The 25,769-nt window shown below is 36.4% G+C and overlaps 1 protein-coding gene and 1 long non-coding RNA gene across 2 annotated transcripts in view; one reads left to right on the top strand and one right to left on the bottom strand.

The window, feature by feature from the left end:
• DNAJC1 (DnaJ heat shock protein family (Hsp40) member C1) overlaps window positions 1-25,769 on the bottom strand; it is a 223,175-nt gene that overhangs the window by 163,209 nt on the left and 34,197 nt on the right. The window lies entirely within an intron of this gene.
• Window positions 796-24,936, top strand: LOC116527116. The gene is made up of 3 exons (XR_004258394.1): window positions 796-1,014; window positions 19,686-19,694; window positions 24,927-24,936. It is a non-coding gene; the product is annotated as an uncharacterized LOC116527116 (long non-coding RNA).

Below are 25,769 nucleotides of genomic sequence, written 5' to 3'. Positions count from 1 at the left end.
GGGAACATCACACACCAGGGTCTGTCAAGGGGTGGGGAGCTAGGAGAGGAAGAGCATTAGGAGAAATATCTAATGTAGATGGCTAGGTGATAGATGCAGCCAACCACAATGGCATATGTACACCTATGTAACAAACCTGCATGTTTTACACATGTTCCCCAGAAGTTAAAGTACAATTTTAAAAAAAGATATGTACATGAATGTTCATAGAATTGCTCATAAAAGCCCCAAATTAGAAATAACCTAAATAGGCATCAAAAGTAGTATCTATTAATAAAATGGGATAATGCTATAGTTTGAATGTGTCCCCCTGAAAGCATGTGTTGGAAACAATCCCCAATACAATCCCCAATCCCCAATACAGCTGGAAGGAGGAACTTAATGGGAGGTGTTTCGGTCATGAGTGCTCCACCTTCAAGAACGGATTAATGGCATAAAAGGGCTTGAGTCTGCCAGTTCTATTGCTTGCTCTCTCTCGTGCCAGAAGATGATGCAGCATGAAGGCCCTCACCAGATGCTACCACCTTGATATTGGACTTTCCAGCTATAGAACTATGAGAAAGAAGTATATTTTCTTTATAAATTAGCCAGTCTGTGGTATTCTGCTATCGTAAAACAAAATTTCATGTGCATGATGTGATGTGCAAAATGTCATGTGATGTCATGTACAAAATGTCATGTGCATGATGTTGTACAACAGAAGCCAATTTAAGAAGCAAATCAGCAAGTAATTTAAAAAATCAGTATCCAGAATAAACATAGCTGACCCTTGAACACCAGAGGTTCGATCTGTGAGGGTCCACTTTATGTTCAGATTTTTTTCAACAAAAGTTACACAAGTATGCCTGCCTCTCCTGACTCCCCTTCCACTTCCTCCACCTCTTCTGCTTCTGTCATCCTTGAGACAGCAAGACTAATGCCTCCTCTCTCCGCGCCTCTCAGCCTCTCAGCCTACTCAATGAGAAGACGCAAAGATGAAGACCTTTATGATGATCCACTTCCACTTAATGAACAGTAAATGTATTTTCTCTTATGATTTTCTTAATAACATTTTAACAATACAGTATCTGATACATATAACATCCAAAATACGTGTTAATTGACTGTATATGTTGGTGATAGGCTACTTGTAGTTAGGTTTTGGTGGAGCCAAAAGCTATTCGTGGATTTTCCACCGTGCTGGGGGACTGGCACTCCTAACCTCTCCGTTTTTCAAGAGTTAGCTATAGGCTGGGTGCAATGGCTCACACCTGTAATCTCAGCACTTTGGGTGGCTGAGGTGGGCAGATCACAAGGTCAGGAGTTCAAGACCAGACTGGCAACATAGTTGAAACCCCATCTCTACTAAAAATACAAAAAATTAGCTAGGCATGGTGGAGGGCACCTGTGATCCTAGCTACTCAGGAGGCTGAGGTAAGAGAATCACTTGAAGCCAGGAGGTGGAGGTCACAGTGAGCTGAGATCATGACATTCCATTCCAGCCCAGGAGACAGTGTGAGATTGTCTCAGGAGAAGAGAGAAAAAAAAAAAAAAGTCAGCTATAATTGGATACTGCATCTTTTCTATGCATTGTAGCAGCTCCAAAAGCCAAAAATTGTACAACAATTTTGTTTCCTCAGGGGAATTTTATTATCCAATAGCTGCTTATTATTTCCTGATCATTATCTTTTAGGAAGAGTTTCATAGTTCTTATCTCTGAAAATAATTGAAATATTTTATTTCAGTATATTTGTCACATTTGACTTTTGACCAGAATTTTCATCAAATTATTTGTAATAATTTATCATTCAACCTTTGCAGAAATAACAAAGAAACAAAGCAAATACATAGTTTGATTTCTCAGGTATCTAATGTCATGATTCAAAAATATGGGATATAATAAAAGTCTTAATACTAATCAGTCCTTATTTCCTTCCCAGCTTGCAGTTTTTTTTTTGTTTTTTTTTTTTTTTTTGAGACGGAGTTTCGCTCTTGTTACCCAGGCTGGAGTGCAATGGCGCGATCTCGGCTCACCGCAACCTCCGCCTCCTGGGTTCAGGCAATTCTCCTGCCTCAGCCTCCTGAGTAGCTGGGATTACAGGCACGTGCCACCATGCCCAGCTAATTTTTTGTATTTTTAGTAGAGACGGGGTTTCACCATGTTGACCAGGATGGTCTCGATCTCTTGACCTCGTGATCCACCCGCCTCGGCCTCCCAAAGTGCTGGGATTACAGGCTTGAGCCACCGCGCCCGGCCTTGTTTTTTTTTTAAGATGAAGTCTCACTCTGTCGCCAAGGCTGGAGTGCAGTGGTGCCATCTTGGCTCACTGAAATCTCCACCTCCCAGGTTCAAGTGATTCTCCTGCATCAGCCTCTAGAGTAGCTAGGATTACAGGTGTGAGCCATCGCACCTGGCCCAACTTGCGGTCTTGAATGTTAAAGTATCTATCAATTATGAACATTTAAACTTCTGCATATTTACTATTTTTCAAGAATGCCAGAAGTCACTGTGCAAAATAATTCTAGGGGCAAAGTAAATAAAATGGTGAATCTAAGAAGCACTTAGATATAGTATCACAAAAATCTTCAAGTCAGTATTATTGGAATTAATGTGGAAATTTCTAATTCTAGGCAGAGTGTGTTTGGTGGCCTGTAGTACATAGCAATCTTCCCTTAGCCAAGCTTTTGCTTTCTGATGTTTCAGTTACCCATGGTCAACTGCAGTCTGAAAATATTAAGACATTTTGAGACAAGAGAGAGCTATAATACTCACATAACTTTTATTACAGTATATTGTTGCAATTGTTCTATTTTGTTATTAGGTATTGCTGTTAATCTTATTGTGCCTAATTTATAAATTGACCTTTATCATAAGGTATGAATACACACACACACACACACACACACACACACACACACACACACACACACTTTAAGGCACCCATTGGGATTTTGGAACATATCTCCTACAGATAATGGGAGACTACTACACACTAGGAACACGGTTAAGGTTCAAAAAAAGCTTGAGACAAGTTAAAAGTACCTCTTTTTTAAAAACGCTTGCCACTTATCTCAGCTTCATGCTTCACTCCCTCCCAGTTGGAGAATTTCTAGGATAGAGATGCTAGTAAAACTCATTTAAGTAATTCAGAAGAGTAGCCAAACAAATTGTACCTGTTCCAGCAGGAAGTCAGACATCAGTTATAATGGAGGCAATATATTTTTTAAACTCTTTTTCATCATCAGTAATTAAAAGTTTAAAAATCTTTTAATTGTCTATCTGTATGTATATCTGGATTAAACGTTTTCTGTCTACTGCAAAACAAACAAAAACAGGACAAAAGATTCCAGGAAGGGAAATGAAATAACTGTACTTAACCAGTTTTAGAATGAGGAATCAATATTTTCCTTCATGTTACATATGTATGAGAATCAGAAATAAGTTGTTGAATTAATTTCTGGATATATTTGAGTACAGTTTCTTTTTTGTTCTCTGCTTTTAGCAAACTGGATACATGATTTTGAATCATTTTCAGAATTAAAGTTATGTCCTATTTTATTTTAAAGTACCCATGCTTCAATAAGTGATTGCCTTCCTCTTCTTTTTTTTTTTTTTTTTTTTTTTTTGAGATGCAATCTCTTGCTTTGTTGCCCAGGCTAGAGTGCAGTGGTGTGATCTCGGCTCACTGTAACCTCTGCCCCCAGAGTTAAAGTGATTCTTGTGTTTCAGCCTCCCAAGTAGCTGGGATTACAGGTGCCCCCCACCACACCAAGATAATTTTTGCATTTTTGGTAGAGACAGGTTTCTCCATGTTGGCCAGGCTGGTTTCGAACTCATGACCTCAAGTGATTTGCCTGCCTTTGTCTCCCAAAATGGGAATATGGGTGTGAGCCATAGTACCTCGCCAATAAGCAATTGCCTTCTAATGCCAAATGAGGTAAATTGGTCCCTAAAACCTTTGGAGTTAACTTGGTAACTGGGAGAGTTAAGGAGGACTGCCATTTTATGCTATATAATCACAGCACACTTTTAGTCTAGTTACTTATTTATTGGTGTGTCATTCTGGATGATGACCAGTATTTAGAACTGGGTTGATTTCATTCAAATTTGCTATCATTTTTGCTTAAATAAGTGCTCCATACTAAAAATGTTCTTAGTCCAATTTTCCATGTCATATAATGTTCTCCTGTGGTAGTATACAAAGGCAAAAGCATATAGTAATGCACAAGAATCTTTTTTTTTTTTTTTTTTTGAGATAGGGTGTCACTCTGTTACCTAGGCTGGAGTACAGTGGCACGATCTTCACTCACTGCAACCTCTACCTCCCAGGCTCAAGTGATCCTCCCACTTCAGTCCCCCAAGAAGCTGCGACCACAGGCACGCACTACCATGCCTGGCTAATTTTTGTAATTTTTTTTAGTAGAGACAGGGGTTTCGCCACGTTGCACAGTCTGGTCTGGAACTCCTGAGCTCAAGTTATCCACCCACCTCAGCCTCCTAAAGTGTTGGGATTACAGACATGAGCCACCATGCCCAGCCAAGAAGCATTTTTAACTGAACTTCAGACTTGGTAATTTCTATTCCATGCTCCTTATTCTAAGTTATTTTTATGCTAGAACACTGAATTTAGATGACTAAGCTTATTCTTTAGCAGGCTGGAAACAAAAGTATACAAATCTAACTTTTGTTAACTATCATGTGTTGATTTATAATCACATACAGACAAGAAAACAACATGACTATATACTAATTACATAACATCTTTAGGGTTTTTCCTAGAGTCAGCTGCATTTCAAATTTTATAATAGTAATGTTGTGCTAATATACCATTTATAAATAAATATACATATATTGGTAATGTACACTCCCAAATGTTTCATAACCACTGCATTAAATCATCTTTGTAAAGCCTGATACACTGACTCCTATATTGTTCATTGCAGTAGCCTTTTTTATTACCTAGTTTCCCCTCACAGGAAGCAGCGTTACTAAAATCTTGAATCCCTAGCACACCTGAATGTTTTTATTTTGCTTCCCAGATGATATCAAACTCCTAGGCAAGCTATTCTCGGTCCACATACCACTGATGCACTTCCTCTTAATCCTTCAATCATTCTCTACTTCAACTATTGCCACAATCTCTTCAGCTCATTCAGACAATGTATTCATTCTTTCAAACACAGACGAAACAGAATTTAAAATGTAATAACCTAAACAGGCATACCTCAGAGATATTGTGAGTTCAGTTCCAGAGGACTATAATAAAGCAAATATCACAATAAAGCAAGTCATACAAATTTTTTGGTTCACCAGTGCATATAAAAGTGATGTTTATACTACATTATAGACTACTAAGTATATAATACTATTATGTCTAAGGAAATCACTGAACATACCTTAATTTTAAAATAATTTATTACTAAAAAATGCTAAAGAACATCTGAGTCTTCAGTAAGTCGTAACCTTTTTTCTGGTGTAGGGTCTTGCCTCAATGTTGATGGCTACTGACTGATCAGGGTGGTGGTGGTGGTTGCTGAAAGTTAGGGAGGCCATGGTAATTTCTTAAAATAAGACAACAAATGAAGTTTGCTGCACTGACTGACACTTCCATTCATGAAAGATTTCTCTGTAGTACCTGATGCTGTTTGATAGCACTTTACCCACAAAACTGCTTTCAAAATTGGAATCAATATTCTCAAACCCTGCTGCTGTTATCAATTAAGTTTGTAGAACATTCTAAATCCTTTGTTGTCACTTCAATAATGTTCACAGCATCTTCATCAATAGATTCCATATCAAGAAATCACTTTCTGACCAGGCACAGTGGCTCACGCCTGTAATCCCAACACTTTGGGAGGCTGAGGTTGGGCGGATCACCTGAGGTCAGGAGTTTGAGACCAGCCTGACCAACATGGAGAAACCCCATCTCTACTAAAAATACAAAATCAGCTGGGTGTGGTGACACATGCCTGTAATCTCAGCTACTTGGGAGGCTGAGGCAAGAGAATCACTTGAACCCGAGAGGCAGAGGTTGCAGTGAGCAGAGATGGCGCCACTGCACTCCAGCCTGGGGAACAAGAGCGAAACTCTGTCTCGGAAAAAAAGGAAAAAAAGAAATCACTTTCTTTGCTCATCCATAAGAAGCAACACCTCATTTCTTCAAGTGTCATCATGAAATTACAGCCATTCAGTCACATCTTCGGGATACACTCCTAATTTTAGTTCTCTTGCTATTTGCCACCAACCTGCAGTTACCTCCTCCAATGACATCTTAAGGCCCTCAAAGTCAAACATGAAGGGTGGTATGAACACTTTTCAAACTCCTGTTCCTGTCGGTATTTTTATTTCCTTGCATAATCACAAATGTTTTTATTGGTATCTAGAACGGTGAATTCTTCCCAGAAAGTTTTCAACTTGCTTTGCCCAGATCCAAATACATTTCATAAGGCTATAGCTGCCAAAGAGGATTATTTCTTAAATAATAAAACTTGAAAGTCAAAAGGCCCCTTGATCCTTGAGCTACAGAATGCATGTTGTGAAAGCAGGAATAAAAACAACATTCATCTCCTTGCACATCTCCATCAGTGCCATTGGGTGTAGGTGCATTGTCAATGAGCTGTGATATTTTGGGAAAAAAAATCTTTTTTTTTGAGCAGTAGGTCTGAACACTGGATTTCAGTAAACCATGCTGTGAACAGATATGCTGTCATCCAAGCTTTGTTGTTCCATTTATATAGCACTGGCAGAGCAGATTTATCATAATTCTTAAGGGCCCTAAGATTTTCAAAATGGTAAATGAGCATTGGCTTCCACTTAAAGTCACCAGCTGCATTAGCTCCTAACAAGAGAGTCAGCCTGTTCTTTGAAGCTTTGAATCCAGGCATCAACTTTTCTTCTCTAGCTTATGAAAGTCCTAGATGGCATCTTCTTCCAACAGAGGGCTATTTCATTTACACTGAAAATCTGTTGCTTAGTGTAGCCACCTTCATCAATGATCTTAGCTAGATCTTCTGGATAACTTACTGCAGCTTCTCCATCAGCACCTTCTGTTGCACCTTGCACTTTTACATTGTAGAGATGGCTGCTTTCCTTAAGCCTTATGATCCAACTTCTGCTAGCTTCCAACTTTTCTTCTGCAACTTCCTCACCCCTCTTGGCCTTCTTAGAAACGAAGAGAATTAGGACCTTGCTCTGGATTAGGCTCTGGCTCAAGGGAATGTTGTGGTTGGTTTGATCTTCTAAATACATCACTCACACTTTCTCACTATCAGCATTAAGGCCTTTTCACTTTCTTATCATTCATGTTTTCACTGGAGTAGCACTTAATTTCCTTCAAGAACTTTTCCTTTGCATTCATACATGCCAGTTTGGTGCAAGAGGCCTAGCTGTTGGCCTGTCTTGGCTTTCAACCTGCCTTCCTCACTGAACTTAATCATTTTAAAGTATGAGATATGTGACTCTTCCATTCACTTGAATACTTAGAGATCACTGTAGGGTTAAGTGTCCTAATTTCAAAATTGTTGTGTCTCAGAGAGTAGGGAGGCCCAAATAGAAAGAGAGAGATGGGGGAAGAGCAGGTCGTCAGATCAGTCAGAACACATACAACATTTATTGATGAAATTTACCAATTTATATAGGCATGGTTTGTGACTCCCAAAATAATTACAATGGTAATATCAAAGATCACTGATGATAGGTCACTGCAACAGATGTAATAATAACGAAAATGTTTGAACTGTTCCAAGAGTTACCAAAATGTGATACAGAAACAGGAAGGGAGTACATGCTGTTGGAAAAACAGCACCCATAGACTTGATGCACTCAGGATTGCCACAAACCTTCAATTTGTAAAAAAAAAAAAAAAAAAATGTAATTGCTCAATGTGCAATAAAGCAAAGCACAATAAAGTGAAGTACTCTCATATATCTAGTGGGATGTAGAGCTATCTAGATATATTTTCCAAATTTATGAATGTAATTTGTATTGTTCAAAGTCTGTATTGCTGTTACAGCAAGAGTTGTTTTGACAAATCAACGTATTTTTATTAAGCATTATAATAACTGCTACAGACTTCCTTGTGCTTATTATACTTTCAACATAACAATTTTAAAAATCTGTTAAGTAGAAAGGATTTCAGGAAAATTTATTTTAGGAACTAGTTTAGAAAAATAATTGAGGGCTGGGCATGGTGGCTCATGCCTGTAATCCCAGCACTTTGGGAGGCTGAGGTGTGTGGATCACCTGAGGTCCAGAGTTCAAGACCAGCCTGATCAATATGGAGAAACCCCATCTCTACTAAAAATACAAAATTAGCTAGGCACGGCGGCACGTGCCTGTAATCCCTCTGAAGGATGAGGCAGGAGAATCACTTGAACCCAGGAGACAGAGGTCGCGGTAAGCTGAGGTCATGCCATTGCACTCCAGCCTGGGCAAAAAGAGCAAAACACGCGCACACGCGTGCGCGCACACACACACACACACACACACACACAAGAAAGAAAAAGGAAAAGAAAAGAAAAAGAATTGAGAAGTTTGATGTCCTTTTCTACTTGGTTAATCTATTTTTGTCTTATCAACACCAATAAAATTTAGGTTTAATAATGTCTACAGTACTAATACTGAAAGCGAGTATAATACTCTCAATATAATCGGAAATATTAGTCAACAGAAATGCTTAAATTCAGACTTGGCACTACTGCCATAAAGATAAAAAAGTAATCTAGACAAGCTTAAAATAACTGCAGATGATAATGCCAATATACTGGTTAAGAAAGCAAAAAATGTAACCTGGCAACCTAAATGATTGTAAAACAGAGAAGTTTTGCTGGGCGCAGTGACTCACGCCTGTAATCCCAACATTTTAGGAGGCTGAGGCGGGCAGATCACGAGGTCAGGAATACAAGACCAGCCTGGCCAACAAGGTGAAACCCTGTCTCTACTAAAAATACAAAAATTAGCCGGGCATGGTGGTGGGCGCTGTAATCACAGCTACTCAGGAGGATGAGACAGGAGAATTGCTTCAACTCAGGAGGCGGAGGTTGCAGTGAGCCAAAATCGCACCACTGTACTCCAGACTGGGCAAGAGAGCAAGACTCCATCTTGGGAAAAAAAAAATAGAGAAGTTTTTCTTGTACCAAATTAAAGACAGTTTAAACTGTGACCATAGCAAAGTAAAACTTCGTGTTTTATTTGTTTTCCCTTAAAATAAAATAGGTTTAATAATGTAAAATTAACCTCCTATATAAACCATTCCTTCATAGTGCAAGTGTTTCACAGAAATGGAAAATATCAGTTTCCCTTTGTCCAGAAGGATTCCTCAAGTTACAAATTAAGTTGAAACTTATCCATAACGGTTTTAAATAAATTTATTTCATTAGTAACTACTACTACTACATGGTAACCACTGATAAATAATTGTAGTGACATAATAGTTCCTTAATGTGGAGTTTTCCTACCCCTGAGAAAAAGGCCATATTTTCGTAAGTTCACTTTATTATACAAGTTAAAAGCTAATTTAATTATATAAATTTATATAAGTTTAACGATTATATAAGTTTAGAAAGTACTAATATTAAAAGAACGATTGAACATTTATCTGATGTTCTTGAAATGTGTCCCTTTGTTACTAAACTCCAAAAAAATTAATCAGATAAGGAACAAATAAAGCAACACACGGCTTTCTGGGAGATTGTTACTACTGAGGTGATTAGCAAGCAAATTATGTTGCAAATTTAGCTGACTATACATCCTGAAATGAATTTACACCATATTTGCTTAGCCAAATAGAATATCAACTGTTGCCAACATTATTGTTAAGTGTAATTATAAAAAATTACTGGCAACTACTCTGTTTTAGGGAGGTTTTTGTCTCAATAGAGAATAAATAACACATTTATTCATGAAACTGAAAAGAAGTAAAACGACCACAAATCACTTTTCATGCTTCTCATATAATTTTCCAGTTATACATTTTTTCAACATAAAACAATTATTATCCATGTCAATTTCAAACCAAAGATTACCCAAGGCTTTCCTCTAATATTTTGAGTCCTTAAAAAAATGGGCAACAGGCCGGGCGCGGTGGCTCACGCCTGTAATCCCAGCACTTTGGGAGGCTGAGGCGGGTGGATGACGAGGTCAGAAGTTCGAGACCAGCCTACTCAACAAGAGAAAACCCCATCTCTACTAAAAATACAAAAAATTAGCTGGGTGTGGTAGCAGGCACCTGTAATCTCAGCTACTCAGGAGGCTGAGGCAGGAGAATCGCCTGAATCCAGGAGGCAGAGGTTGCAGTGAGCGGAGATCATGCCACTGTACTCCAGCCTGGGTGACAAGGGCAAAACTCGGTCTCAAAAGAAAAAAAAAAGGGGGCAACTTAAAGCAATAGCTGTTTTCTCCTTCACTGAATGCTTTAAGAGACATCAATATTAACCTAGGTAATGGCATATTAGAAGAAAAGTAAGAAAACTTACTATTCTTTTTGTTTTTTTAAAGACAGGGTCAGGCTGGCGCCGTGGCTTATACCTGCAATCCCAACACTTTGGGAGGCTGAGGCAGGTGGATGACCTGAGGTCAGGAGTTCGTGACCAGCCTAGACAACATGGTGAAACCCCATCTCTACTAAAAAAATATAAAAATTATCCAGACATGGTGCCACGCACCTGTAATTTTAGCTACTCCGGAGGCTGAGGTGGGAGAAACGCTTGAAACTGGGAGGCAGAGATTGCACCACTGCATTACAGCCTAGGCGTCAGAGCAAGATTCCATCCAGATAGATAATAGATAGATTGATAGACAGATAGACAGACAGATAGATAGATAGACAGATAAAGACAGGGTCTCGCCATATTGCCCAGGCTGTTCTCAAACTCCTAGGTTCAAGTAATCTTCCCACCTCAGACTCCTGAGCTGCCCAACTAGAAAACTTATTATTCTTTTTTTAAATTCACCATACAGGGCCATTCTCAGAAAACTTACTGTTTTATTTCAAGTTTTCTTATTATTCAGGAAGTAGACACTAAAATCAACAGTGTACTGAGAACATTAACATCATCTTTCTATCAATAAAAATGACAACTTCCTTTCAATATATAGTAATAATGGACACTGCAAAAGGAAAACATTACTGATGAAAGTAAGAATATTTACTACAGAACATATACATTCTTTAAAACATTATTTTTCATGAAAATTCCTAATGCTTTTAATTTTTTTAGTTGGGCAGCTGAATTGGAATAATATTTATGTTCTCTTAGGAACTCAAATGTTGAATGATAATAGGCATAATAATACAGATGGTCAGATTTAATTGTGGTACAATATTGATTTTAAGCACCTGATTTCTTATTGTCTTTTACTAATTTGTTAGATATGCAAATCATTTATACTAAATAGAAATTCTGACTCAAAGTTTAACGTAATTTTTCAACAAATATTAATCATGAAATAAAAATGTAACATACTTAAATAGCCATTTTTTCAAATTATTAGGTAATTTGGTGAATTAATTTTCCTAATTACAGGTAAAATAAATTCACCCTTAAATATTTTTTAAAAACCCATTCTGGATTCAACATATTATGTAAAATAATATAAAACATTCATTGGAAAAGAAACAGCAAACGTTTTCCCTTAGAAAGTACTGAAGCTCCATCTAGAGGCTTTCCCCCCTATTACTGTCACTTGCAATATAAGTAATACCACCTAGAAACGTGAATAATATTAAAATGTCAGGGATTTCCTTTGTACCTACCCTTTTGTTATTCATAATGAGTTCTTGCCCTAACCTTCTCAGGGTAGAGCTCTAGCTCCATCACTGCCATCAAGTGGTAAAAAACTAAAACTGAACTTTAAAAAAAAAAAAAAGGAAGAAAGAAAGAAGAAAAAAAAAACCAACAGTGTATTCTTCACCACTTACACACCTTTTTTTAGTTTAAGGAATGGGTTTGTGTTTTTAACCTTTGGTATTTAACTAGGTTAAAAAAAAGTGTTGCCATATGTTCCTAGAAAATGGCACCATACATTGTCTCTCAATCTAAAATTTTTCCTGGGCATTTTTATATTTGCAAGGCATATAAAATATTTTGAATTAAACCTTCATTTAGTTAAATTATATGTTTTAATGTAAGTACAGTTCATGAATTACTCCACTGAGAGGAAAAGCAATGAGAAACACAAATAATTACTTGGGATTAATGAACTTTATAGTACTTATTAAAAGGAAATAAAATCATGACGTGACTAAATTATTTTCTCTTGCCTCTAAAAATAACATATATTTTATAAATCAGACACTCTCATTGTACCCTCAGGATATAGTCATAATGATACTTCCCAAAAATGTCTTCATCAGCTTAGAAGTGAAGAAAGATTAGAATAAGGATTTAACACTATGTTGCAGGAATTGAAGCTTTTAAAGAGACAAAACTGCAACTATAGAATCTAAGAGAAAAGGAAATGCTATCTCAATCCAAGGGTTACTGCTCTATAAAGAGGCAGCATCACCCCAAACATAATTTTTTAAATATTAAAAAAATAGTTTGTGTAGGAAACAGTAGGCTAAAATATAAAGTTAACTTAGTAACTCTCAAAATCATGTTTAGAAACTCCCCCAAATTACTAAGATGCCTTTATTAACTGGCCATTCTCTCAATGTTATATAATTGATTAGATTTTAGTCTTTACTGAGAAACAATAAAACAATAGCAGCCAACATTCCTACTATGTGCCAGGCACAAATCTAAGTATATCAAATAAAAAATGCATTAAATAGCCTCTTACCAACCCTATAAGATAGGGACTATTATTATTATAATGAGGAAACTGGTACCAAGAGGTTAAATAACCACCCACAGTCTCACAGTTCGTAGTGGGGCTATGATATAAAACCCAAGCAGTCTGCCTGGGTAGAACTTACTCTTAACCACTTTCATTTAAGTCAGGCTTTCTCAACTTTGGCACTATTGACATTTTTGAACCAGATAATTCTTTGCTGTAGGAGGCTGTTCTGTGCATTGTAGGATGTTTGGCAGCACCCCTAACCTCTACTACCAGATGCCAGTAGCATTACCCACACTCACCACCCACCACCCACCTCCCTGCCGCCAGTTCTAATAACCAAAAATGTCTCCAGACATCGTCAAGTGTCCCTGTTGTGGGGAAAGCCCCCAGTTCAGAATCACTGCTATAAAAGAAAAAATCAGTGCATTACAACATTGCAGGAACAAATGATGAACGATTTACCTGTAATTAGTTTTGCTCAATTTAAAATTATTTAGTGGAACACAGAAATTCTTAAATCTACAGATGATTTAGAATAGTAACACTCTACATCTTACTATATCTAAGGTAAAAATTATATGACGGGAAAACCTCTTAAGGTAAAATTTATATAAGCAAACATGGAAATAATGGAGATACAGGATATAAATAAATTTCATCAAAAATTTTTAAAGTATTACCTCTGACAAATGGTACTGAGGGACAAGGTATGAGAATATCACCTTTTACTTTACATATTTTTGTATTATATTAAATTTTTTCTTTTGAGTAATTTTTTAGAACAAAAGTTACATACATTTATAAACAACATGTTTTGAAATAGGCATACATTGTTGAATGGCTAAATAGAGCTAATTAACATTTTCATTACCTCATAAATTTTTTGTAAAGAGAGCACTTAAAATATATTGTATTTTATTAAATTTTTATCAAAAATATTTCATCGAATTTTTTAAAAAACAAATCTTAGGAAAAGTATTTTCTTTTTGATATTAGCATCTCCATATGCTTACACTTTTAAAGTAAGCTATTTTCACATATTCTGTGTTATGTTCTATCCTACATGCTAACATAGAAAACAACAAATTCATGTGTCTTTGTCCATCTGTTTTGCATTGTTATAACAAAATATGTACATGCAATACCTTGATTTTCAAAAACTACTTTAAAAAATTTAGAGAAAAAAGTTATTTTACCTTTGTATTCTTTTCATGTCAGTGTACAGAGGCCAAACTCATTGTCTTTGTATTGTGCGGCTCTAATAATACCTGAGAGTGGGTAATTAATAAAGAACAGAGATTTATTTCTTATAGCTCTGGAGGCTGAGAAGTCCAAAGTCAAAGGGCTCACTTATGGCAAGGGCCTTTTGCTGCATCATCCCACAGTGGAACACAGAAGGCAAGAGGGTATACATGAGGGAGAAAGAAGGGAAGAGGGTTGAACTCATCCTTTTACCAGGAACCCACCACCATAACTAACCCCTCCCACCATAACTGCACTAACCTTTTTAACCTTTCCATGAGGGTAGAGACTTCAGGACCTAATCACTTTTAAAACTCTCACCTCAACACTGTTGCATTGGGGATTAAGTTTTCAACACATAAACTTTAGAAAATACATTGAAATCATACTATCATTATAAAAATAATTGTGTCTAATTAGACAAAAAGTATTAATTAACCATAGGTTTGAAAGCTAATAGATTAAATAATTAAGAGGACACATGGCCGGGCACGGTGGCTCATGCCTGTAATCCTAGCACTTTGGGAGGCTGAGGTGGGTGGATCACCTGAGGTCAGGAGTACAAGACCAGCCTGGCCATCATGGTGAAACTCCATCTTAAAAAAAAAAAAAAAAAAAAAAAGAGGACACTAAGGTATTATTTTTGAGTGCTGCTTAAATATATATACACATATATATGTATACATACATATATAAATACATATGTATATAAATATATATTTATGTACATAAACACATATGTATATATAAATATAGGTTATATTTATATATAAAACATTGCTCCCATTACCACAATGGGCCAAGCCACTATAACTTTTTGCCTGGATCATTACAAAATATAACATATTTCCCAACTTAAGCCCCTGCCTAGCACATTCCCTCAACAGTCTATTTTCAGCACGGCAGCCAGATTAAAACAAAAGACAGATCCAGTTAAAAACCTCCAACAGTTTACACACACACACACACACACACACACACACACATAAAAAAGTGGGTGTAAATTTTTTTCAGACAACTCATTTCTAGAATTCTTTGTAATAACTTTAACCATATGTATTTTGCCAATCACTGATTATAGCAATGTTTCTTTTTTTATTTATGATTATTCAGAAACCCTTTAAAGAAAGCATGGAAGAATAAGGGCTCCTCTATTCACTTAATTTTATCATTAATACTTTCATTGTCATCTTAATTCTTTTCTTCTATTTTCCTGTTTTTACTGCTGAAAACGAAAATGTTTATATAATATCGTACCTTCTTTTTGTCAGTATATATAAAAGTTTCCATTTTACTTCATAAATTTAATAAAGTAATGTTTATGTTTACAGTCAAGTAATGTTATAGTTCCATTGAGTTAATTTACTGTAATCTACTTACCCAATCATTTTTGATCTTTGCAATAGTTCTGTACTATATCAACTTGGCAACTGAACATTTTTCATGTGTTTACTTTCTTCTCTATCACCACTGGCATTATTTAGGCCTTAATCTTCTTTTTTTCCTTTCAGTTGTTTAGTCTCTTTATACTTTGCTTTCTATCAATTACACAAGTAACACATGAATAAATAAATATATACATTCTTCTTCAAAGCCTCATTCTCTCAACAGAAGTAATTATCATCAGTTCGGTACATATACTTCTCAACTTTTTAAAAAATGCACTTACTTTCATAAGTACATGCAGAAACGTTCCATTTTCTTTAAGTCATAGTACATTAGGTGATGGTATACTTAACGTACTATTATTAAGCAAAATATTTTCTTATGTTAAAACAGGCTCATAATTAATATCTGCTTCTGTCCATTCACATATTTCTCTACTGAACTTTACTGTAATATTCATTTTCATATAAGATATGCTACTTAATGCTAATGTTACCAAGGATTTGGCTTTTTATTAGAAGCATATAATTGCGAATACTATTGTATAAAACACATACTATTTTAAAACAAAAAATACATAAGTAGAAACCTGAAACTAAAACTGTCATGGAATTTAAAAGTTCAACCAAAATTTCTCCATATAATATTAATAAAATTTTAATCAAAATGATTGAGACATAAGAGTCTTTTTCTTTCTTTCTGGCCTTTATGTATTTTTAACAGCTTTATTTAATTTACAAACTATGAAAGTCACCGTTTTAAGTGTTTAGTAATTTTTAGTACATTTATACAGTTCTGCAGCAACACAATAATCTAGTTTTAGAATATTCCCATCAGCCCAAAAAGATTCCTTGTACCCATCTCCACAGATTTGCCTTTTCTAGACATTTCACATAAAAGGAAAGATGAGGTTTTTCTGACACATTTAAACATCAGATTTGGCAGCAAAAAAAAAAAAAAAATCACTATTTTTTTGCAGAAAAATTTTGCTGTTCAACTTCTTTCTGAAAGTTGTTAACATGCTTTGTTCATTTGGTAAGAACATTATGAACATAACAGAGCTCCTTTTCCTTCTTTCCTTCCCACCCTTCCTTCTCTTCCTTTTACCAATATATGTTTAGTATTTAACAATCTTTACTCTCAACAGCCCGGTTTCTCAGTATAGAATGTATGGAAGGATGAGGAATTGGCCTTTCTTTCAACTCCACTAAATATCCTGATAGTTTAACGGGAAAACAAAACACCAAGAAATCCAACATCATGACTTTTTTTTTTTTTGAGACAGGGTCTTGCTCTGTCATCCAGGCTGGAGTTCAGTGGCACGAACTTGGCTTGCTGCTGCAACCTCGGCCTTGAGGGTTCAAGAGATTCTCCTCCCTCAGCTTCCCAAGTAGCTGGGATTATAGGCCCCTGCCACCAGGCCCAGCTAAATTTTTTTGTATTTTTAGTAAAGATGGGGTTTCACCATGTTGACCAGTCTGGTTTTGGACACCTGACCTCAAATAATCTGCCCACCTTAGCCTCCCAAAGTGCTAAGATTACGGGCGTGAGCCATTGCATCCAGCCATCCTGAACATATTATATCCTTGACGTGTTTTAGCTTCTCCTAAATGTGGAATACATTTTTTAAAATATTGATGAGAAATCTGGCTGGGCACAGTGACTCACACCTGTAATCCCAGCACTTTGGGAGGCCGTGCAGATCACCTGAAGTCAGGAGTTTGAGGCCAATGTGGCCAACATGGTGAAACCCCATCTCTACTAAAAACACAAAAATGAGCCAGGCATGGTGGCGGGTGCCTGTAGTCCCATCTACTCAGGAGGCTGAGCCAGGAGAATCACTTGAACCCAGGAGGTGGACACTGCAGTGAGCCGGGGCTGCGCCACTGCACTCCAGCCTGGGAGACAGGGAAACTCCATCTCAAAAAAAAAAAAAAAAAAAGAGAAATCTATTTCACACAGATCTTCTAAAATTTAGAATGTTATCTCCAAACATAACTCCATCTCCCAAAAAATTTTGGTGTCACTCCTCTTTCTCTCACTATCCACATTCAATTCATTAGTAAGTCCTGTTGTGTCTACTATCAAAAGCATACTCAGAATCTGAACACTAACATCCTTACCATTACCACAACGGGGCAAGCCACTATGATTTTTTGCCTGAATTATTAAAAAAATCTAACATATCTCCCAACTTCAGCCCCTGCCTGAACTCAACTATCTATTTTCAGCACAGCAGAGAGATTAAAACAAAAAACAGATGTAGTTAAAAGCCTCCAACAGTTTTCCATTTTACTCAGATCAAAAGCCAAACTCCTTAGTGGTTATCTTGGAAATTATAATTAACATCTTAAACTTGTAACAACCTAGTTTAACTTAATCTAGGTAACCACTAAGAAAATAATTTAAGATATAAACAGGAAAGAAGAGAGTCAAAATAGTATACCATTTAAAAAAATCGATTAAATACAAAAACAGGTAATAATTGAAGAATTAACAAATAAAAACATGTAAGATATAGAAAACAACTAGCATTAAAGGAAACAATCATGAAAGTGACAACTAAGGCCAGTTGCCTATTATCCCAGCACTTTAGGAGGCTGAGGTAGGAGGATTAATTGCGCCTAGGAGTTGGAGACCTTGTCCCCACAAAAAAAAATTACAAATATTAGCCAAGCATGGTACTTGGAGACTGAAGTTGGAGGATCACTTGAGCCCTGGAGGCTAAGGCTGCAGTGAGCCAAAGTTGCATTGATGCACTCCAGCCTGAAGGAAGAAGAAAGACTCTGCCCCTAAAAAAAGTGAAAACTACAGAAGGAGAAAAATACTTGCAATCATAAATCTGGTAAGGAGTAATATCCAGAATACATAAAGAACTCTTACAACTCAGCAATGAAAAGACAATCTAATTAAAAAATAGGCAAAGTCACCATGGCACATGTATACTTGTAACAAACCTGCACATTCTGCACATGTATCCCAGAACTTAAAATAAAATTAAAAAACAATAGGCAAAGGATTTTAACAGATATTTCTCCACAGAAGATACACAAATAGCCATGAAGTACATGAAAAGATGCCATCATTAGCCATTAGGGAAACGCAAATCAAAGCCACAAGACGTATCACTTCACACCTGCAATCACTATAATTTTAAAAATGGAAAATAACATGTTTGTGAGGATGTGGAGAAACTGGAGCCCTTATACAGGTAGTGGGCTCTAATAGTGCAACTGCTTGCGAAAAACATTAAGATGAAGTTCCTCAAAAAGTTAAACAGTGAATTACCACATGATCTGGCAATTCCATTTCTAGGTATATACCCAAAAGAACTGAAGGCATAAACTCAAACAGATACTTGTACACCAATGTTCATAGCAGCACTATTCACAATAGCCAAAGGTAAAAGCAACCCAAATGTCCATCAGTAGATAAATGGATAAACAAAAGGTGGTATATACATTCAACGCCTACTATTCATCTATAAAAAGAACTGAAGTACTGACGTGCTACAACAAAGATGAACCTTGAAAACATTATACTAAGTGACATAAGCCAGATACAAAAGGACAAATATTGAATGATTTCACTTATAAGAAATATCTAGAACTTCATAGAGACAGAAAGTGGATGGGAGGTTACCAGGGTTTGGTGTGGGGGAGAGGGAAATGAGGGGTTATTGCTTAAAGGGTACAGTGTCTGTTTGGAGTGATGAGAAAATTTTGGAAATTTTAGAGAGTTGCTAATAGTTGTACAACATTGTATGTAACAGTATTGAATTACCTACTTAAAATGGGCAAAATGGCAAATTTTTGTTACATACATTTCACTTTTTTGTTTTTTTAAGCCAAAGTTCTTACAGTCACATCAAATTCCCCAAAGTCTTTTAAATGGCATCTAAGGTCACTGGGACCCGACACCTCATCTCTCTGAACTCATCTCCCACCACTTTTCCTCTAACTTTCTCTACATCCAGGCCTCTCTCATGTTCCTTGAGCACTTTGGGCATGGTCCTGATCATGGCCTCTGCATTTGCTGATCCTTCTGCCTGAAATGGTCCTGCCCCTTATCTCCATTATTCACATCCTCCTTCCTTCAGGACTTTCCTTAAATATCATCATCTCAGTGAGGACTCCCTTGTCTACCCTTATCTAAAACTGCAGTCTCTCCCGTCATGCATCCTCTACCTCTTCTCTGCTATATTTTTCTCCACAGAATTGTAACTGTCTAGTATATGATATATATTTTTTATTTACACTCATTCTCTTCCACTAGAATGTAAACACAATAAGGGCAGATATATTTTGTTTAATGCTGTGTCCCTAAAACAGATACTTTAGCCAGGCACATACTAAGCAACCAATAAATAATTGTGAATTAATGTATAGTAATTTATTCAAAATTCCAACATAAGACTACTGACCAATTATTAAGACTTGCCACATCTTAAATCGTCTTCGAAATTGGAGATGGCTCTATTTTTACTTAAAACTTCAAATTCTATTCTATCCATCTAGGATGCAATTAAAACTTGCTACTATATTGCTGCCTTTTCTTTTCTTTTTTTTTTTTTTTTTTTGAGACAGGCTCTCCCTCTGTCACCCAGGCTGGAGTGCAGTGGCACCAACACATGGTTCACTGCAGCCTTGATCTCCTGAGCTCAAATGATTCTCCCACCTCAGCCTCCTGAGTAGCTGGGACCACAGGCACATGCCTCCATGCTTGGCTTTTTTTTTTTTTTTTTTTTAATTTTGTAGAGACAGGGTCTTGCCATGTTGCCCAGGCTGGTGTTGAACTTCACCATGCCTGGCCTGACTTTTTTGGTGTATTACGTTTAACTTAGCATTGAAAATCATTCATACTGTTCCTGTACATTATTTAAGATTTCCCTATTCATTTTAACAGATGAGAAAAAGTAAAATATTGGAAAAGACCATATAACAATTAAATGGGAAAACCAGGCTTCTAATTTCTAATGTAATTTTCTTTCTAGGAACTTTTCCTTTGTTTTCTTGTTTTAAAATAATATGGTTTAAACTGATACAACAATTAGAATAAGCAGTTTCCTGATTTAATTCAGTATTTCATGAAGAGCAATCAGTTGGTTGAAAGACATTTCCATTTTGTTCAAGTGACCAAAGAACATCTTATTTGTTCCTAAGAATCTGTTTCTTTCTGGTTCTTCCTGATTACCATAAAGAAAGAGAAAAAATAATATCATATGGGCAGGTAAAAGTCAATTTAATCATTTTATAAGAAGAAATACAGAGAAACATGGATATATCTCACTAACGACAGCTATTTATAATTAGCTCCACGAATACATAATTTGAATCCTGAACGTACCAAGGTTTTCACCAAAAGTAAAAGCTGCTCAGAGTTAACACTGTAACACATACGTGAGGCAACTGAACAGTTCTACATGCAATGTGTCTAAGGAAAATACTTTTGGTAAAAGATTATAAAAAGGCATGAGAATGTTGATTTTTCTTGCCTAGATTAAAGGGTTAAAGAATTGTTTTAAGTTAGAATAAAGCTGAAGGTTTGAACAAGTTATGGAAGGTTTATAAATAAAACTATTATCTAAAAATCTGTTTTATACAATTGTGAACACTTATGCATAAAAGGAAATGCTATTGAGTAGAGCAGTCTATGCCTTACTTCTAGGTACTCAGTGGGTCCAATCACATTAATTTATTTCCAACTCTTGACTTCTGATATTTTTGAGTCTTTTTAAGTATGTCTCTTATAAACAGCATATATTAATTTTGTTATTTATTTTTTCATTTGGTCAATGTTTGTCTTTAGATTAATTTCCATGTAATGTGTTTATTGATACATTTGAATTTTTTCTACCTATTTATTTGGCCTTTTTGCTTTTTCGTTTCTATTTCTTTCCCTTCCTTTCTTGCCTTTATTTTAGCATGAGTGTTTTCTGTTTGTTTTTCTAAACTCTGAGGACATTCTTTTCCCACCCCTACTCCCCGTACGTTTTTGGAAATCATATGCTCTATTTAGTGGCTACTCCTGATAATTTTGGATGCATTTAAACTTAACAAAGTCTAAAGATAATCAATGTTGTTCCCTCCTGAAAAATAAAAACCTTAAAATATTTGAACTCTGATCACTCTCATCAAACATACACCATTGGCACCCAAAATTTTATTTTATTATTTTATTTTTTTAGACAGGGTCTCACTCTGTCACTCAGGTTGGAATGCAGTGGAATGATCTCGGCTCACTGCAACCTCTGCCTCCCAGGCTGAAGCAATCCTCCCACCTTATCCTCCCCAGTAGCTGGGACTACAGGAACACGCCACCATGCCTGGCTACTTTTTTTGTATTTTTAGAAGTGAAGGGGTTTTGCCATGTTGCCCAAGCTGGTCTTGAACTCCTGGGCACAAGCCATCTTCCAGTCTTGACCTCCCACAGTGCTGGGATTATAGGCATGAGCCGTCATGCCCAGATTCAAAATTTTAATTTTATCCTATTTACTATCTTTATAAATTAGGTACTTCTCTTACACAGACAATGCTTGCTTAGGTTTTATCTACATATTTTTTATTATGTTTATTCACTATTCTGTGTTGCATCTCAGACTTTCCATTGGCTAATCATTTTCCTTCTCCCTCAAGTTTAGTCTTTGATATTTGTGTCAGAAAGGGTCTGTTGGTTTTTATTTTTAATTAACTCTATTTTTGTTGTTTTTCAGGAATTGTCTTCATTGTGTTCGCTTTCTTGAAAGGCAGCTTCACTTGGCATAGAATTCTAGAATTCTAGCATTGAGGTTATATTTCCTCAATGCCCTGAAGACAGTATATTCTTTTTCTTCACTGTTGCTATGGAAAAGTCTTTTCTCAATCTGCTATTCCTTTGTAGATAATCTGTCTTTTCTCTTTGGCTGCTTTCAAAAATTTCTCTCTCTCTTAATTCTCAAAAATATCTGAGACACTCTTTCAATCTTGCCGCTTCTTTGTTCTTACTATTTATATTATTACACAACTTCTGTAACACCCACTAGATAGGTCTTTAATCTCTCACATTTTCTATATCTCAATCCCTAATGTCTGCATCTTTTTTGTATCTCTAGAGATAATTCAAGACAATTTTTTTCTCTTTTCTCTTTCAGTTGACTAACTCTCTTTTCAGCTAAGTCTAATGTGCTGTCGTTTATTTTGTATTTTATGAAACTTCTTTGAAATAATTTTAGACTTACAGAAAAATTGTGAAAATAGTACAAAGTTTCCATATACCCTTACCTCAGCTTTCCTTAAAGTTAACCATACTACAAGTACTACAACCAGGAAACTCACATTGACACAATACTATTGTCAGAGGCATTCTAACCAGAATGACTCCATTTTGAGTGAGGGCTAGGAAAACGAGGCTAGGACTTGCTGGGCTACACTCTCAAAAAGTTAGGCATTCCTAGTGTCTAGATGTTTATATTTAAGGGAACAAATTAATGTTTACTAAACAAACCCAGACTTGGGAGTGTCCAGATTATCTGGAGAACAAAAGCATTAATAATTTTGCTTTAAAGACAGTAATATCTATTTTGCAAAATATAGCAATTAAGAAAATTGATCCTTTATCACAAACCCTGGTAGCAGAACCCCATATATACAAGTATTGTGCCTATGGCAGATGCATTCCTCCACTTATTTTTGGCAATGTCCTACTCTGTCTATGGAGTAGCTGTACTTTCATCACTTTACTTTCTTAATAAACTTGCTTTTACTTTGCACTGCAGACTCACCCTGAATTCTTTCTTGTGCAGGATTCAAGAGCCCTCTCTTGGAGTCTGGATCAGGACCCCTTTCCTGTAACGGTATTATCTATAGACCCTGTACAAGACATTTGGTTTTCAGATCTCTGTAGATACTTACAACTTGTGACAGTTCTTTAGTCTTTCTTGTGTTTCTTGATCTTGACACTTTAAGAGTACCAATGAATTATTTGTAAAACATTCCATAGTTTGGGATTGCCTGACATTTTCTCATGACTAAATTTAGGTTATGCTTTTTTGGGGTCAAGACTACTATGTAAGTTATATTGTACCCATCTCTGTGCATCCTATCAGGGGGTAAATATGCTGATATATATTCTTACTGGTAATATTAACATTGATCACTTGGTTAAAGTGTATTTGCCAATTTTCTTCTCTATGAAGTTACTATTTTTCCCTATATAATTAATACCTATTTTGTGGGAATACTTATTAAGTATTTTGTGCATACTTTTACCAACTAATTTGAACATCCGCTGATAATTCTTGTCTGTAACAATTGTTGCTGGGGTATTTAGTGATGATTTTTTTTTAATCAGTCCTTCTACCTTTGTTAATTAGGATTCTACTATTTAAAAAAACCTGTGCCTTTCCCCCGATTTGTTCAGTTATTTCTTTATGTAGAATAAATTCATGGATATTTATTTTATCCTACAAGCTAAAATCCCTTACTGTCATCATTCTGTTGTCTAAGTTGTCCCAGATTTGGCCATTGAGACATCCTCTAAGCTAACTCCTGAGTTCTTTTGCCCACCTTTGTCTCCTTATTTATTTTTTTTGAGGCAGAGTTTCACTCTTCTTGCCCAGGCTGGAGTGCAGTGGCGTGATCTCGGCTCACTGCAACCTCTGCCTCCTGGGTTCAAGCGATTCTCCTGCCTCAGCCTCCTGAGTAGCTGGGATTATAGGCACCTGCCACCATGCTCGGCTAATTTTTGTATTTTTAATAGATACACGGTTTCACCATGTTGCCCAGGCTGGTCTCAAACTCTTGACCTCAGATGATCTACCACCTCGGCCTCCCAAAGTGCTAGGATTATAGGCATGAGCTACTGCCACCCAGCCTTACCCACCTTTTTCTTCTGTTTACAGTATCTCTCAAATTTTTTTAGTCTTATTGAAATATAATTTGCATACCACACAATTCACCTATTGTAAGTGTACAATACAATGATTTTTAACAAATGTATTTAACTGTGCAACATTCACCACAATCCAGTTTTAGAACACTTTCATCGCCCTTTTTTAATGTCCATTTGCAGTCAATCCCTGCTCTAACACTCAACTGCAGGCAAACATTGATTTGTTTTCTGTATCTTTAGTTTTAACTTTTCTAGAAAATTTCATACAATATGCAGTCTTATGTGTCTGCCCATTTTATTTAGCTTTTTTTTTTTGAGATGCAGTCTCACTGTGTCGCCCAGGCTGGAGTGCGGTGGTGCAACCTCAGCTCACTGCAACCTCCACCTCTCCAAGCAGTTCTCCTGCCTCAGCCTCCTGAGTAGCTGGGACTACACGCCCAGCTAATTTTTTTGTATTTTTTTTGTAGAAACAGGGTTTTACCATGTTGTCCAGGATGGTCATGAACTCCTGACCTCGTGATCTGCCAGCCTCAGCCTCCCAAAGTGCTGGGATTACAGACATGAGCCACCGTGCCTGGCCAGCATAATGTTTTTGAGGTTCATCCATACTATCACATGTATCAGTTCTCCTTCCCTTTTTTAAAAAATTGCCAAGCAGTACTCTTCTAAGCACTTCCTTACTTTCTTGCACCACAGTGTTCTGGGTTCATCCTCTATGTCTCCCGTCCCAGCCCTGGAGTCAACCATTTCTCTAGGCAGCCCTAGGTACCCATTGAGTTTTCATTTCAATTCCCTTTTTCATATTTAGAAGTACTGTTTGGTTCCTTTTAAATCTGTTTGGCTATTCTTTAAAAGGTGATTAGCTAACACCCGGTAACAAAGAGATCCTAAAATGTAGTAGTGGCTTAAGATAGAAAATTGTTTTCTTCTCATGCAATAGTTTGGAAACAAGGTGTGTAGAGGTGGTGATTCAGCTCAACACATACTTCAATCTCTGTGTCCAAATTCTGCAGACTTGAGTTTTCATCAATTATCAGTACACAAGAAGAGGAAATAGGTAGGGAGCAGCACCCACGCATTCCTTCTTAAGGCAAAACACAAAGGTATCACACATGACTTCTATTCACAATCCACTGCCAAAACCTCAGGGGCCATACCAACGTTCAAGGAAAGTCAGCACATATTGTTTCCAGCTTAACAGCCATATATCTATACAACTTAACTTATTACGTTCTAAAATATAGAAAGATCAAACAATCACTTAGTTTCTCAAATGAGCCTTCATACAATCCCACCCTGTACTGACAGGTAGTATTTGAATAGTTTTATATTACATCAATAATATAAAAGTTCAATTTAAAAACTTTTCCTTAATTTTCACTCAGCCATTTGTAATGGATTATTTATATTTATCAGTATCTTTTCCTCTCTACAAGTTACCACTTTCTCAAAGTAAAAGGATTAAACAAGTAAAAGAGTATACTAGGAGTTCAACAATAAAAGTACACTGCCA

Source organism: Sapajus apella, unplaced genomic scaffold (genome assembly GCF_009761245.1).
Source record: "Sapajus apella isolate SASKATOON/1434 unplaced genomic scaffold, GSC_monkey_1.0 scaffold53, whole genome shotgun sequence".
NCBI lineage: Eukaryota > Metazoa > Chordata > Mammalia > Primates > Cebidae > Sapajus > Sapajus apella.
Note: the sequence above shows the minus strand (reverse complement) of the source record. Positions and strands in the feature narration are given on the sequence as shown.